Genomic DNA, 16,158 nt, shown 5'->3' on the forward strand with positions numbered 1-16,158 from the left:
GAGGCTAACAGACTCTTGCACTGGGGAATTTACATGGTTGGGTGGTTAAAGTGTGGGGAGGGGGCAGAGAGAGGGCTGAGGAAGTCTTGTGTGAAAGAGGAGAACCTGGGCTGATTGGCTGGCTACTTTGGTTGTCTTGTCAGAAGTTAACATCTATCCCTTGGTTTGGCTGGTTTTTCCCACCAGTAATTGGTGGAACAGCATAGATCTGCAGGATCTTTTGCATTCCTTACCCTCCTAGACAAAAGTTTGAGAGTTCCTCTCTCACCTCAGATTGACTTGGCTTCATCTCTTCCGACTTGCAGTGGCTAAAGGGAAGGTGATGTGACATATCTTCAGCAGTCACCTCCAGTGATATCTCCTCTGATCAAATCACCTCTCCAGAGAAGCAGAAAGTCTGTCAGGGGGAGAATTATGGACTGGAGATCTGAGCACACATAGAATTCAATTCACCTCAAATTGGATACTGACCAAACACCAACTGTGGACATGTTAACTCCACTGTTGGTCTTTGTTCTTTCCTCAATGGAAACTCAGCAGAATGAGACTATGGGAGAGGGAAAAGGTGATCTTAGCAATCTATCTGGTAGATAAAATTTTGGAGATGGTCACCATTCATTGAAAACCTGGCCTACTCCTAGCACGGCTACAATTATGTGCTATCTGATTTGGGCCTCACAAGCCATGAAGTAAATGGTGGTGTCCTTGTTTTTTATTTTATTTATTTTTTATTATGGTTGTTTTACACTATTCTGTCAATTTCTGACATACAGCAAGGTGACCCAGTCATACGTGTACATATACTTTTTCTCATATTATCTTCCATCATGTTCTATCACAAGTGTTTGGTATAGCACAGGTATCCTTGTTTTTTTGGACAAAGAAAATCAGGTGAGAAGAGAACCAAGCTGTGGTTTTATAGCCACCTAGCTGTGTGACTTTAGACCCTTTGCTTAACTTCTCTAGACTACGTTTTCCTTCCCAGTCTGTAAAATGCAGAAACTAGACCAGTGAGCTAGAAGCTGTGATATCCGTACCTTAAGATCCTGAGGCACAGGCCTCAGTTGTCATGGTTTTGTCCTATAATCCAGGAAACTCCTCCAGAACTGTGTGGCTGAGCTGCTGGGTTCTGTCGAGAGGCTTGCTGCTACATCTTGGGCATGCTTGAAGAAAGTGAAAGAAAACAGCCCTGATTTAGCAGGCTCTTGCTCTGTGTGCATGGTGCTGAGAAGAGAAGTGACAGATTCGGTGAGCAGCTGTTTTCCTTCTGAAAAAACGTGCCCGGTGGCATGCTGGTAACAGTACATTTGCTTTAGAGTGCCCGTGTTAGGAATTCGATAACATTGTATTAGTGAGGGCAATGGCTTGGTAAGACAGCTCCTGGAAGGCGTGTTTGGACCCTAATGGCTGGTGAGGATGGGAGGAGCTCTGCATCCTGAATACACCAGCACCCCGAGAGAAGTGAACCCCAAGAGGAAAACACAGCCCTGGCCGGATTCCTACCCCTTCTAGCTCCTGCTGCTCCTGGCTGTGAGTAGTAGGTGAGAGTGGAGCAGGGCAGAGCAGGGGCACATTGTGCAGGATTTCTTTGTCTTATCTCCTGGGTGACTCTCTGTGAGCTGACCTTCCTGAAGCAAGCGGACCAGGTCTGTGGGGTTAGCCAGAGCCACATAGCCCCAGACCATCAGGAGTATTTGCAAAGACATCTAGCCTCAGGTTTCCACCAGGCTCTTGCCTGCATCTGTAACAATTTTCTCTGACCTGTCTGCCTGGCTACCTTTAAGTCATCATTCAAGTCCTTAGTTTTGATGTCACTTTCTCAAGGAGGCATAGCATAAGTTCCTAGGCTAGAATAGAGCCTCCTGTTAAATGGATTCTTGGACCCAGGCCTAGCCCTTAAGATTATGGAACCAATGACATGGCCCTATCACCTGCAGGTTCCAGGGCCTAGCCCCATGCTTGGCATGGGGTAGATGCACAGTATATGTTTACTGACTGCATGACTGAACAACCACTTCCCTAAAAGACAAACAGAGATTTGGGGCTCACCCCAGAGCCCCACATGGTTGAGTCAGTACAGTTGGTGGTTGATGGTCATAAGCCTGGGGTCAGTGGTCTTTCACCCAGCTTGTCTGGAAGCCAAAACAAGTGGATCTCTAGCCTTCAATTTTTCTTTGTCTCATGAGCTTCAAAATTATGGCAAAACCCCTCCCTGTCTCTTAAGAATCATGTTATAGACAGAACTTCCTTATAGGTGAGGCCATCCTAGGACAAGCTCCTTTTGGTAATCCAGCAACTCCTAGTAAAGCACACTGGGCTGGGAATCAGCTTGTCAGTCCAGAGGGCTCTGAAGGGCTGACCTGCACTCTTCCCTGTCTTGTCAAACTCAGGGGCTTGTCCCCTATCAGTGTGAAGTTCATCCTGGTCCAGTCTCAGCCCCTGTCGCCTCTCAGGACCTCCCCCAAACTGCTGTGGTAGCAGTACAGCCTCATGCAGTACAGATGGATCCACTGCTTGTCAACTGTGTGATCCTGGATTGATTCCTAAACTCTCTGAGCCTTACTTGCCCCTTCTGTAAAAGACTAGATGTGCCACATCAGGTGGTTGTGAGGTCAGGTGAGCTGACACATAAATGTAGCACAGAGCCCAGAATGGAGTAGGTGGTTTAAGTTTTCTCCTCTATGAAATCTGACTCCAGTTTTGCCCACCCTGGCCTTGGTCAGACTGGCCTGCAGTCTAATTGCTGTATGATAGTCACATGAGAATGGACAAACTCATCTTGACCGGAATGTCAGGGGTCATGATATGCTAAATAGTGGGGTGGCATACAAACAACTGTGTTCCCAAAGCCAGCAAATGGGGAGCGAGAAGAGATGCTCTAGATTTAACTGATTCTAGAGGGGAGGGAAGAAGCAAAAACCACCCTTCTAGCCTAGAATTGCTGGTAATTTAGTTCTTCTTTTGTGAGTTGGAATGGAGGAGAAAAAGAATTATTGTAATTGAAATCCATTCTGGTTTGCATAATAAAACCTTCAGAAATAGATCCTGGAGGCACTTAGCTTGGGGGATGGGTTAGAAAGAAAAAAAAAATTGCCCTTGGGTGCAATAGCATGATTGGCCGCCTCCTTGGTTTTATAAAGAATAGCACAGTATATTTTGTCTCCTTGGAATTAACTACTTCAGAATAGAAGGGAAGAGAAAAAGAGCTGGGATCCAGAAATGGCATTTGACCTTTACTTCTTGTCTCTTTTAAAAATTCTTATTAAAATAGGTCCAATTTTCCTTGTATTGCTTCATTAGGTAGGTGAGTTATTGAATTTATAGCAGTTCTAGTTAATTGTGCTGTTTTAACATGGTTCCCCTGGAGGCTATTATGAGCTTTAAGGGGGTGAGCTACCGAGCAGTGTGTGGGTGTGTGGTGTGCATGCTAGGCATATGCTCGTATTTTACCTCATCAACAGTGACAGCAGTTGATAACAGGTCACTGCTTTAAAGAATACTTTTACATTGTTGGCAAGGAATTGGAGGTGAGTCCGGTGAACTCAAGTCAGGAGGCGTGCAGTTGCCTGGTGCTTCTTGGACTCTTAATAGTGAGGAATTGCAGACCAGAGCTCCTACCACCTGCCAGGGTTGGAAGAGGGAAATCCGAAAACCTTCCCTGCAGAAAAGAAGGGAATTTAACCAAAAGAAGCATGAAAATAAACTTTTTTTTTTTTGCCATTTTCTTGGGCCACACCCATGGCATATGGAAGTTCCCAGGCTAAGGGTCCAATCAGAGCCATAGCCACCAGCCTACACCACAACCACAGCAACGTGGGATCCAAGCCACATCTGCGACCTACACCACAGCTCACGGCAACGCCGGATCCTTAACCCACTGAGCAAGGCCAGGGATCGAACCCACAACCTCATGGTTCCTAGTTGGATTCATTAACCATTGAGCCACGATGGGAACTCTTTTTTTTTGTCTTTTTTGCCATTTCTTGGGCCACTCCCACAGCATATGGAGGTTCCCAGGCTAGGAGTCTAATCGGAGCCATAACCACGGCCTGCACCAGAGCCACAGCAATGCGGGATCCAAGCCGCATCTGCAACCTACACCACAGCTCACGGCAACGCCGGATCCTTAACCCACTGAGCAAGGCCAGGGATGGAACCCAAAACCTCCTGGTTCCTAGTCGGATTCGTTAATCAGAGCCACGACGGGAACTCCTGAAAATAAACATTTTTAATGTGTCCCTGGTGGGCTGTGGTTATGACATGGCATCATTTGGGGCTTTTATTGGGGCTCCTACTGTGTTCAGTAAAATTGAACAGACCTATGTGTGACAGGAACAAAATCAAATGCCTGTCCTTGGGGGGAGCTGTTCTTTCCTGGCATTTCATCTCCGGATCCCTTGCCTCACCCTGTCTCTCAGGCATTTATTTTTGTGTGGATTGGTGGTGCCTTCGCCCAGTTTTGTTTTGTTTGTTTGTCTTATTCCATATACTCTCTTTGATCTCATCTGCTACCTGCAGCCTTAACCACTATCTCTTTGTCACTGATTCCCAAATCTTCAGCCCTGTCTCTCTCCCAAGCTCTAACCAGTGTAGCTAATTAACCAGAAGGCAACTGCACTAGCTACTCAAACTCAGCTCATTCAAAACCATATCATATCCATTGCCTTCATCACCCAGGTCTCTTCTGCACTTCCTGTCCTGGTAAATGGCACCAGCCTCTACTCCGCCACCCAAGGCAGAAATTAACACCATGCTTAACTCTAATTAACCCACAGGCACAGGATAAGACTTGGGTTGCTGTCTTGGTCCTGCCATTTGCTAATTGTACAACTTTGGGAAAGTCACCTAACTTCTCTGAGCCTGTGTTTGCCCAACTGTAAAATCAGGAGCATACTGGAATCTACCTTATAAGGTTGCTATGTGAGGATTAGATGAAGTAATATAAATCAAGTGCTTAGCACAGCGTGTGCTTCACTAATATTAGAGGTATGATGAAGATAGGTTTCCCTTTTTTCCTGTTTTTTTATTTTTTATTTTATTTTATTTTATTTTTATTTTTTGTCTTTTGTCTTTTGTTGTTGTTGTTGCTATTTCTTGGGCCGCTCCCGCGGCATATGGAGGTTCCCAGGCTAGGGGTTGAATCGGAGCTGTAGCCACCGGCCGACGCCAGAGCCACAGCAACGCGGGATCCGAGCCGCCTCTGCAACCTACACCACAGCTCACGGCAACGCCGGATCGTTAACCCAGTGAGCAAGGGCAGGGACCGAACCCGCAACCTCATGGTTCCTAGTCGGATTCGTTAACCACTGCGCCACGACAGGAACTCCTTTTCCTGTTTTTTTAATAATGATTTTTATTTTTCCATTATAGTTGGTTTACAGTATTCTGTCAGTTTTCTACTGTACAGCAAAGTGACCCAGTCATACACACACACACACACACACACACACACACACACGCATTCTTTTTCTCACGTTATCCTCCACCATGCGCCATCACAAGTGACTAGATATGGTTCCCAGTGCTGTACACTGGGAAGCAGGATCTTATTGCTTATCCATTCCAATGCAATAGTTTACATCTGTTAACCCCAGATTCCCAGTCCATCCCACACCCTCCCCCTCCTTGTTGGCAACCACAAGTCTGTTCTCCAAGTCCCTGAGTTTCTTTCTGTGGATAGGTTCATTTGTGCCATATATTAGATTCCAGATATGTGATATCATATGGTGTTTCTTTCTCTTTCTGACTTACTTCTCTTAGTGTGAGAGTCTCTAGTTCCATCCATGTTGCTGCAAATGGCATTATTTTGTTCTTTTTATGGCTGAGTAGTATTCCATTGTGTATTTATACTTCATCTCATTCATCTGTCAATGGACAGTTAGGTTGTTTCCATGTCTTGGCTATTGCGAATAGAATAGTGCTACAGTAAACATACAGGTGCATGTGTCTTTTTCAAGGAAAGTTTTGTCTGAATATATGCTCAAGAGTGGGATTGGTGGTCATATGGTGGTTCTATATTTAGTTTTCTGAGGTGCCTTCATACTGTTTTCCATAGTGGTTGTACCAGTTTACGTTCCCACCAACAGTGTAGGAGGATTCCCTTTTCTCCACATCCTCTCCACTCCAGCATTTGTTCTTTGTGGACTTATTAATGATGGCCATTCTGACTACCTCATAGTAGTTTTGATTTGCATTTCTCTAATAATTGGTGATGTTGAGCATTTTTTCATGTGCTTGTTAGTCATCTGTATATCTTCTTTGGAGAAATGTCTATTCAGGTCTTTTGCCCATTTTTTCCATTGGGTTGTTGGCTTTTTTGCTGTTGAGTTGTATAAGTTGTTTGTATATTTTAGAGATTAAGCCCTTGTCAGGTACATTGTTTGAAATGATTTTCTCCCATTCATTAGGTTGTCTTTTGGGGTTTTCTCTGGTTTCCTTTGCTATGCAAAAGCTTGTTAGTTTGATTAGGTCCCATTGAGGTTTCCCATTTGTGTTCCTCTTCCTTCTACTTTGTTGGCAGTTTTAAAAGTACCACCAGAAGAAATCCTGTTCCTCCATGAAGCCGCCATTTGTAGGGGTGGACCATAAACATGCTAGTCCTACGTGGAATGTGAGACAAAAACCTCCCCCACAGAGGACATACTAGGGGGCCCCAGGTCTTCACTACTCCCTATCACGTAAACCGATATCTCATAAGCCCAAGCTTGAAAATCCCAAAGAGTTGGTTATAGTGCTCAGAACAATGAGCAAGTCAAGAGTAAGTGGTATTTAATTTTGAGTAATATTAAGCCATGTACTAACAGGCACTTTATGTTAAAAAGAGATGGAAACGTCTGGCTGTTGTTTTTTGTTGCTATCTGAAAACCTTATAACTGAAGCACTTCTGGATCAGTTTCTCTTCTCTCCCTTTAGCTGATTGTCTCATCCCTGACCACAGATGACAAAATGTAAGGATGCTGAAATAAGCAATGTGTTTGTTCAGAGGGTTCCTTCCTTTCATTGAGCTTGAGGGGATGATTTTGAGTGTTGCACATCTGGTTTGCTAACTGGTTCCAGTCATGTTAAGGATTAACCCCCAGGCCTTTCCCAAGTAGAGCACAGCATAGTCATTGGCCACTGAGGGTGTATTTGCTATCACTGCTCTTCTCTTGTGGAAAGAGGTGGAACACAGTTTAATAATGCCTGGCTCACATTTTATTGGGCATCTACTAATATACTCAGGGCTTTACAGGTGTGCATACTTAATAAATTAGGCACTTCTATCATATTTTTGCAGATGAGTCTCAGAGAGTTTGTTAGTTACCAAATACCTTTTAGTAAGTGAGTGACAAAAGGAGAATTTGAGCCTAGGTCTGCGTCTAACGCTTCTTCTAAGAAGCGTTCTTCACCAGCCAGTGGTCTTCTCACTGGTGTCAGAGTAGGGGAAGGAGGCTTGTCTTTGTGAGAGACAAACCTGATTTCAGATCCCAGCTCTGCTCCCAAACTAGCTGGTGGCCTTAGGCAAGTTACTCTTTCTGGACCTTGAATTCCTCTTCAATCAACAAGCCTCATAAAACTGTTCTCAAGTTGTTGTAAAGAATAATGATCATGAGCATTCTAACATAGTCTCCTATTTTTAAAAATGGTAAAATAGGGAGTTGGTAGTCTCATGGTTAGGACTTGGCGCTGTTACTGCTGCAGTTCGGGGTCTGCAACTGGGTCCCACATCAAGCCACTGCACGCCATGGCCCAAGAAAAAAATTGAAATAGTTACTGTACGGTTTCCCATTGTGGCTCAGCCCACAAACCCAACTAGTATCCATGAGGATGTGGGTTTGATCCCTGGCCTCACTTAGTGAGTTAAGGATCTGGTGTTGCCGTGAGGTATAGTGTAGGTTGCAGACGTGGCTCAAATCTCGAGTTGCTGTGGCTGTGGTGCAGGGCAGTAGCTGCAGCTCCAATTTGACCTCTAGCCTGGAAACTTCCATGTGCCCGAGGCCCTAAAAAAACAAAAACAAGTTACTGTATATCAGCTTCCTTTCAAAAATAGTCATCCTTTACTGCTCTCAGTTTTTAGGGTGCAAACTCCTTGGCTTTTGTGGGTGGGAAGCCCAGTTGTAGATCAGGAGTCCATGTGTGGTCATAAGAAGAGCTGGGTCAGCCACTGTTTATCATGGGTCATCCTCCTAATCTGGACCCTCAGTTGCAATCCCGGATGTGCTGGTCATGTCAAAATTCATCACATCTTGAATAAGATGCCAGTTTGATGCTCTTGCAGATGGTCTGTTGCTATGAATAAGAGCCCTAAAAGTAGATCAAGCAGGCTTCATTCAGTCTTTTATTAGAATGAATACGCTAGCCCCTTCTTTGTGCCAGGCTTGGTGTCGTAGATGGAAGGCAAATCCTGCTAGGGAGACAGAGAAACCTGTCTTTATAGTACAAGGTAAATGGTAGAGGAGAGTGTGAGAGGCGGTGTGGGCGTGGAGCAGGGGCTCCTAGTCTAACCTGGGCGGTGGGAGAAATAGCTCCACCTTAGAAATGCGGCTCTTGAGCCAGACCTTAGGTGAAAGAATGTCAAGTGAAAAAAAAGCATGTATAAAGTAAAAGGTGGAGGGGGGGGCAGACCGCAGTGAGCTGCTCAGAATCATCTGGAATCTTGTTTAAAATGTAGTCTTCTGGACCATGTTCTCAGAGTTTGTGAATCCACCAATCTGCATAATGCTGGTGGATCTGTGTTTTTGTTAAGCTTGCCACGAGTACCCTCTGAGACCAGTCTGGCACTGCCCTTGGTGAGAAGAGCATGGCACAGATGATTAGATCAGTTAAGCAGAAGCCAGACCTTGAAGGACCCTGCGGAGCTGTTGTGAGGATTGACAGAGTTAATGTATGTACAATGCTTAGGGCAGTACCTGGCACATAGTAAGCATTCATTAATGTTAATAGTTATTGCTGTTGTTATAGTTATTTTACTATGTTGTAGTAGAAAAGAGAATTCCCCCCAAATTTTTAAGGGTCGTAGGTATAGTACTAATTTTAGTTATTTTGACTATTTTAGCTAATCTTGATAGCGAAGGCCTGGGTGGAAAGGATGGAGAAACATTTATCACTCCGGTTTTTCCTTTGAGCTTCTCATTTTGCCAGGTGGAAACTTAGTTCTTTGGTGGCAGCATTAGCTGAATTCTTATTTTGGATGTAGAATTTTCCACTGGTACATTTATTATTTTGTCAATATGTCTCTGTTAGTTTTCATTTATAATCTTGATTAAATTTTATAGAAATAGTTTAGTATGCAGTGTATCTCCTTTATAGAAGTAAAAGCGAGTACCAGGAATGCAGAAGCATCAGTCAAGAAATAGCCAAACCTTTTTAGGTTATTTCTTTAGCATTAGGTGCTGCCAAAATGAGGAAGTATCTTAGGGGCTAGGCAAAATTAACTGGTTTGCTAAACCTGGTTTATAATAACCTGGTTTATTGTGATTCAACATGTAATCTTTACTGTGACATGCTTCCTAATGTTACCATTTGGGGGCTTTGTTGGGTACTGATAGGCAAAAACCTGTCAGGTAAAAACATTCATTATGTCATTTCACCTAATCCTCAACAACCCTGTGCCCTGTGAGTTATTGCCTACATTTTACAGGTAAGAATACTGAGGCATAAAAAAGTTGCCGTGTTCTGAAGACATAGCTCGAACATGGTCTTACTAGGATTTTAAGCTAAGATTTTTCCATGGCTTCTGAAAATTGACTCATATGCAGTGCTCTTCTAATTCCTCTTCTTTTAATTATAAAGTTGCTCAGTACGAGTGGGCCTAATTTAAACTGCTTTAAGTTTCTTGTAGGTAATCAGTAGTCCTGCCCCCAGTACTGCATGAAGTCATTTCCAAACATTTTGCCCTGCCACACTTTGTTCCCCCCTTTTTGGTTTCCAGTTTTAGGGTGTAGCTGCCCCCTGAGAGTCTCCTCTCCTCATTGGCCTCTCGTACCTGAAGCTCAGCACTGCTTTAGTCTTCAGTTTCTGTTCCTGAACCTTCCCAGCTGCTAACTTTGCAATTGCCTGCCTTTGAACACCTTTACTCAGCATTCTGGCCTATTTTCTCCCTCTGTTGGCCCCTTGAGAATGTGTAGTTTTCACCCCTCATTGATCAGTGTCACTTGAAGAGCTTTGACAGAATACACCTGCCTGGACCCCTCCTCCAGGAATGCTGAGGACCAGAACTCCAAACATCTGTATTTTTTAGAAGCTCCATAGCCTGTTGCTCAGCTAGTGCTGGGACCCACTGGCCAGAATGCTCAGAGTATAAGCCTTGGTAAGCGCACTTTTCTTTCTCTCTGGTCCAAGAGAGATTCTTGACACGATGGGTCTTAGGGGAAAGCTTGTTAAGAATATCTTTATAAGAAAACACAAAGGGAGTTCCCATCGTGGCACAGTGGTTAACGAATCCGACTAGGAACCATGAGGTTGCAGGTTCGATCCCTGGCCTTGCTCAGTGGGTTAAGGATCCAGTGTTGCCGTGAGCCGTGGTGTAGGTTCCAGACGCGGCTCGGATCCCATGTTGCTGTGGCTCTGGCATAGGCCGGCGGCTACAGCTCTGATTGGACCCCTAGCCTGGGAACCTCCATATGCTGCGGGAGTGGCCCTAGAAAAGGCAAAAAGACCAAAAAAAAAAAAAGAAAGAAAAGAAAACACAAAAACACACACACAAAAAAAGAATATCTTTATTGCTTTTTCTGAACATAAATAAAAATAACCTAATGTGGAAAATTCAAGCATTGTGGAAAAAAAGGGAGGGAAAGTAAAACTCACTCCCAGTCTCACCACCCAATTACTGGAAGCGGGGTGGACGCCATCCATTGAAACATCTGTGTAAGGGGAAGGGGTTATATGTATGTGCATATGAAACTGGCAACACTTGTGATTCGAACCTAAATCCAGATTGGGACTGGAACCCACGGTTTTTAAATTAGAATCACTCACCTGGTAAGTGACTCACTGAGGTTCAGGTTCGTTGTGCCTCAGCACAAAAGGAATTCAGTGAGAGACAGTGATAGGCAAGAAATAGATTTATTAAGATAAGATGCTTTTGAGAGATACAAGCGGGCAGGCCAGAAGGCTCTGCCCCGATGTTAGGTGGGCTACAGTTTTAAAATCTGAAGGAAGTGGGGAGTAGGGAAAAAAAACACCTCTTCCTCTTTCTTCTTCAAGTAGACATCAGGCTTACATCATTAGCTCCTCCTTTGTATCCAGTAAGAGAGTATTTGACACCATAAGGTCAAACCAGGACCGTCATGGTGCTTTATTTATTCAAATCAGCAGAAGGGCGGTAACATATGCCTCCAGCCTACACCACGGCCACAGCAATCCAAGCCGCGTCTGCGACCTGCACCACAGCTCACAGCAACGCTGGATCCTTGACCTGCTGAGCGAGGCCAAGGATCCAACTTGCAACCTCACGGTTTCTAGTTGGATTCATTTCCTCTGCGCCAGGACAGGAACTCTCTGGTATGTCATCTTTCCCTTAATCTCCTGCCCTTGGTCCTAAGAGTCATCGTCTTGCTGATCTTGAATGCAGGCCTCATTTTACCTTTCACATAATGACCTTTTATTTATTTGCAAATGCTTTTATTTGTGGTTTTATAGTTAAGCAAGCCTGCTTCGTTCTGATGGCTTTCTTGAGCAGTTATTAACTTACTCCAAAATTCTCCCAAAGAACTTCCTCCAGAGTTCTCCCAAAGTTCCCTGGGTTTCTCTCTCTATCTGTGGTCTCCTATTGGGACTTCTACAGCTACCTGTGTATCTATCCTCCTCCATCCCTATCACATGTAATTTTGTATAAATAGAACCATAGTGTATGTTATTTCGTAACCTGCTGTTTTGTAACTCACTATGTCTTGGGCGTGTTTGACAGAGTTGAGTCTTTTAATACAATTAGGAAAGTGGACTGTTTTTAGAAGGCAGGATAGATTTCCCGGTTAAATGATTAGGTTGTAGAAGTGACAGCAGTTTGTAAAAGGAAGCTGGGCTTGGATGGTGATGTTGGCTCTTCCCAGTATTGTGAATGTGCTAGGACTTGAGGATGGTAAGGAAAGGAGGTGCGGACTGAAGGCTAACGCATCTGAGTTCATTGGTTATAGTATAAGAGGAAGTGGAGATGCTTTTCAAATGTTTTTTAATGCGTGAATATTTTGCGTTAGACATGTTGGCATCTAACAGTGGATATAATGTGGGAGATAAACTGAAAATAAACCTGTGTACATTTCACTGGTCATGAAGAATACAATTACACGTGGGAGATGTTTGTTAGTGTCCACCTTCCTGGACTGTTGTGATATTGGATGTGATTTTTATATGCAGCAGCTTGCAGGTTGCTGGGAAATGTTCTATGTATTTAATCACTTGCAGTCTTTCTTGTTTGGTTTTTTTGTGGTAAGAAAATGTCTTTGGCTCGCTTTTATCATCAGATTGATTTTGCTTGTGGGTGTCCAGATGCTGATGAACTGTAATTAGCATAAGAAGGAGGTTGGAAAGATGTTGTACATTCTTTTCAGGTGGCCAAACAAAGGATCCCCAAACAGAAATGATTCTCAGGTATGGGCGGGGGGGGGGGGGGTGTTAAAGAAAAGCAGCTCTTTTTTCTCTAAGATGCAGGTTCATTAAAAGATCTTTGTGTTGGGCTGGGGAGGTCACCACTGGGGATGGGGTTGGAGAACCTTGCCGTGAACCGTCATGGGCTGATTTTTCTGCAGCTGAGCACCTCTGCGAGTAGTAACTTTAAATCTCTTGAGTAGCCTATTAGAAAGGAGCCCTCAGCAGGTATCAGAAGGTTTGGTTTTGTGTTTCTACCCCAGGCTCCGTGACACGGGCAAATCCTTTGCTCTCTGAACCTCAGTTTCCCCACTTTAAAGAGAGAGATTGCACAGCGTGTGAGACCTGGATAAAGTAATGTGTGGGGAGATGCTTTGTCTACTATAAAAGTAGACACTTGGACAATACGGTCATGGTGTGTTTTACATTCAGTGTTTTTCTCTGATCTATTCTGCATCCCTCACATTTTTTTTTTCCTTGAAACACTTTCTGTCCTTGTCACTGGCTCCAGAGTAGAACAAAAATGATGGTTAATTTGCTCCATATTTGCTGTGGGGTGACCATAAAATAAATTAAGTGTATCATTTTGATAATCACTAAAAAATATGCCTACAACTTTCTTAAATGTATTGATTACTAATAAATCATGTCTCTGTTAAGTATGCCTGCTGGCTGGCAAACTTGTGGAATCGCAGTGTTTGCTTGCCTCCTTAACAAGCTGATTTTCCTGATGTTGTGCCAGCCAGTCTGAGGTTGCTCTTGACTGTGATGGCAGCAATGGTGTCCCACATTTTTTGAGTACTGGCCTTGTTCCAGTATATCCATGATGTCATTATCCCTAACATCAGCTCTCTGCGGGGCATCATTAGCCTGTTTGATTACTGGGAAAACAGCCCCCATGAAGTTAAATACTTTCTCAAATTGTGCAAAATTCACGTCTGCTAGGACCTAAAGCCTGTATTCTTTGTGCTCCGGTCTTCCAGGAAGTCATCTGTAAACCAAAGCTAAATAACTTAATCACCAAAGCAACCTCTAGTTATTTCTAGAAACAAAGTAGGAAATTTTACAATACTGGCAGGGCAGAAAAAAGCTCCCTTACAAACTTTTTTGGTATTATGTGGAATGTGGGGGGTTTTTTGGCTTTTGTTTTTTGTTTTTTTGGTTTTTTGGTTTTTTGGTAATGTGGGGTGTGAACATTTTTTGTAACATCAACCTAAATTTTTTAAATAATGAATCTTGTTATAATAAACATTTTCTACATGTTTTACATTAAGTTAGATGTATTTTTCTAAGCTGTAAGCTTGGCGTGGTTCTTAATAGCAGTGTAGGGGGAAAACACTTATAGAACATGCAGACTTGAAGTCAGATCCCAGCTTGTACCGGTTGTGTAACTAAATTAGGTCTTCTGAGACTCAAGTTTCCAACCTTGAGGTGAGTCGTTTCCACATACCTGCAAGTAGTTCTCGATACCAGCAAAGTGTCTTCTGAAACTATCTACCTGGAGATTGCAGCAGATTTTACAGCTTGAGAGCTCAGCCCCACCCCTACTCCCTTCAAGCACCATTAGCAAGCCCAGGTTTTGACCAACTGGTTATAAATCAGAGGTTTCCAAGACCGCCCCCCACCTTCTTGGGTCCAATTAATTTGCTAGAGTGGCTCACAGAACTCAGAGACACATTTTATTTACTGATATATTACGAAAGGATATAACTCAGGAACCGCAGATGGAAGATATGAATAAGGAGAGACATGGGGTATGGGCACAGGGCTTCCATGCCCTCTCCAGGCACATCCCTCCCAGCACCTTGAAAGCTCTCCAAACCCCATCCTTTTGGGTTTTTGTGGAGCCCTCATTACAAATGCATGACTTAATAGTCATTGGCCAGTAGTGATGGATTCAGCCTCCAACTCCTCTCCCCTCCCAGGTCTGGGGTTGGGACTCTAAGTTGCAGCCTTCTCATCACTGGAATCCTCGAATCGTTTGGGTGGTTCTCCTAGCAACCAATCCCCATCCTTGAAAAGTTACCTCATTAACATAACAAAAAGACACCTTTATGGCTCTCATCACTTAGGAAATTTTAAGGGTTTTAGGAGCTTTCTGCCAGAAATGGGGACAAAGACAAAATATATATTCTTAATATAAATCATAGTATCACAGTAACCTTAGGCACATTAATTAACTTCACTAACCTCAAATATACCTCATCTACAGCAGTGCTCCTCAGTGTTTATATTGCAGACAAACTACCTGGGGATCTTTTATTTATTTATTTATGTTGGCCACACTTGCAGGATGCAGAAGTTCCCAGGCCAGGGATGATCAAACCCCCTCTGCAGCAGCGACCTAAGCTGCTTAATCCTTTAAGTGCTTCTTAATTCAGGTCTGGGATGGGGTCTAGACTCCCAGGCGTGTCTTCCTGCGTGTCTTCCTGCCTTCTCTTGCTTCCTGCCTGAGCTCTTATATTTCCTCCTGGTCTTGACACTTCCGTGCTTTCCTCAGCTGAGACACTTCTTCCCTCCCTTTGCTGTGAGACTGATTACTTGTTCTTTGGAATTTTCCCCTATCCTGCTTCCTCCTTGAAGCCTTTCTTCATTTTCCACTTCTGTTTTTAGACCAGTCCCTTTTTTATGCTCCGAAATAGCGTCCCTTGTGTGTGGTGGTGGTTGACTGGCTGGTTTCCACTCGGCTGTGAGCTCTGCCAGGTCAGGGACTGTGTCTTAATGCTTTGTGTGTGTGTTTGAGGGAGGCGGGGAATCCCTTTTATTTATTTATTTTTATATCCCTTTAGGCAGATTCAACCAGAAGAAAAAAGTACTTTTTATTATGGAAATTTTCAAAAATGTAAAAAGGCAGAGAAAGCTAGACATTGAGCACTTAGGTACCCATCACCCAACTTCAGTGATTAACATTTGCCAAGCTTGTTTCATTCCCCCTTTCCTTTCCTCCCTCTGGAATATTTTTAGGCAACTCTAGACAGACGTCATATAATTTTACCTCATATATGGAATTTTGAATTTACGAAATTAATAACATATGAATGACAACTTTGAATTTAGGCATTTTAAATGTAGGTGTTACTATCTGGTCATGGTTCCGCCTCATACCATTAGAAGGCAGAAATAGTGTAGATCGGGGTTTCTTAACCTTGGCACGCTTGCCACTTTGGACCATGTAACTGTGTGGGCCTGTCCTATGCATTGTGGGGTCTTCAGCAGCATCCGTGGCCTCCTCCCACTAGATGCCAGTAGCACCCTCCAGACTTTGCAAACACACACGTAAAAATTGCAAAATATCTCTGGTAGTGGAATCTTTCTCCCAACGCATTCCTCCGCTGAGAACCACTGACAAAGAGAAAGGGAGGAATTTTAGAGAGGTTGAGAGCTGAGAAGGACTATTCGGTAGACAGTTGAGGAAGAAAACCAAGTCCCAGAAAGGAAGATTGCCTTTCTCATTGTTAACCGTGCTTATTAGTATCGTGCTGGAGAATAAAAATCTCTGTTTTCCAATTCCTGTGCCAGTATGTGTCCTACTCTCTTCCACATAGTTTCTGGGGGCTGCCAGAGCGATGTCAGAGGCTTCCCAGGAGCAGGAAG

General features: G+C 43.7%; 1 protein-coding gene across 6 annotated transcripts in view; it reads left to right on the top strand.

Moving 5' to 3' along the window:
- CTNNBL1 (catenin beta like 1) overlaps positions 1–16,158 on the top strand; it is a 175,189-nt gene that overhangs the window by 114,288 nt on the left and 44,743 nt on the right.

The sequence above is a fragment of the Sus scrofa genome, chromosome 17 (genome assembly GCF_054392235.1).
Source record: "Sus scrofa isolate SSC_HxYL_T2T_F1_AM1 chromosome 17, Sscrofa_HxYL_maternal_Yorkshire_Landrace_v2.0, whole genome shotgun sequence".
NCBI classification, from domain to species: Eukaryota; Metazoa; Chordata; class Mammalia; order Artiodactyla; family Suidae; genus Sus; species Sus scrofa.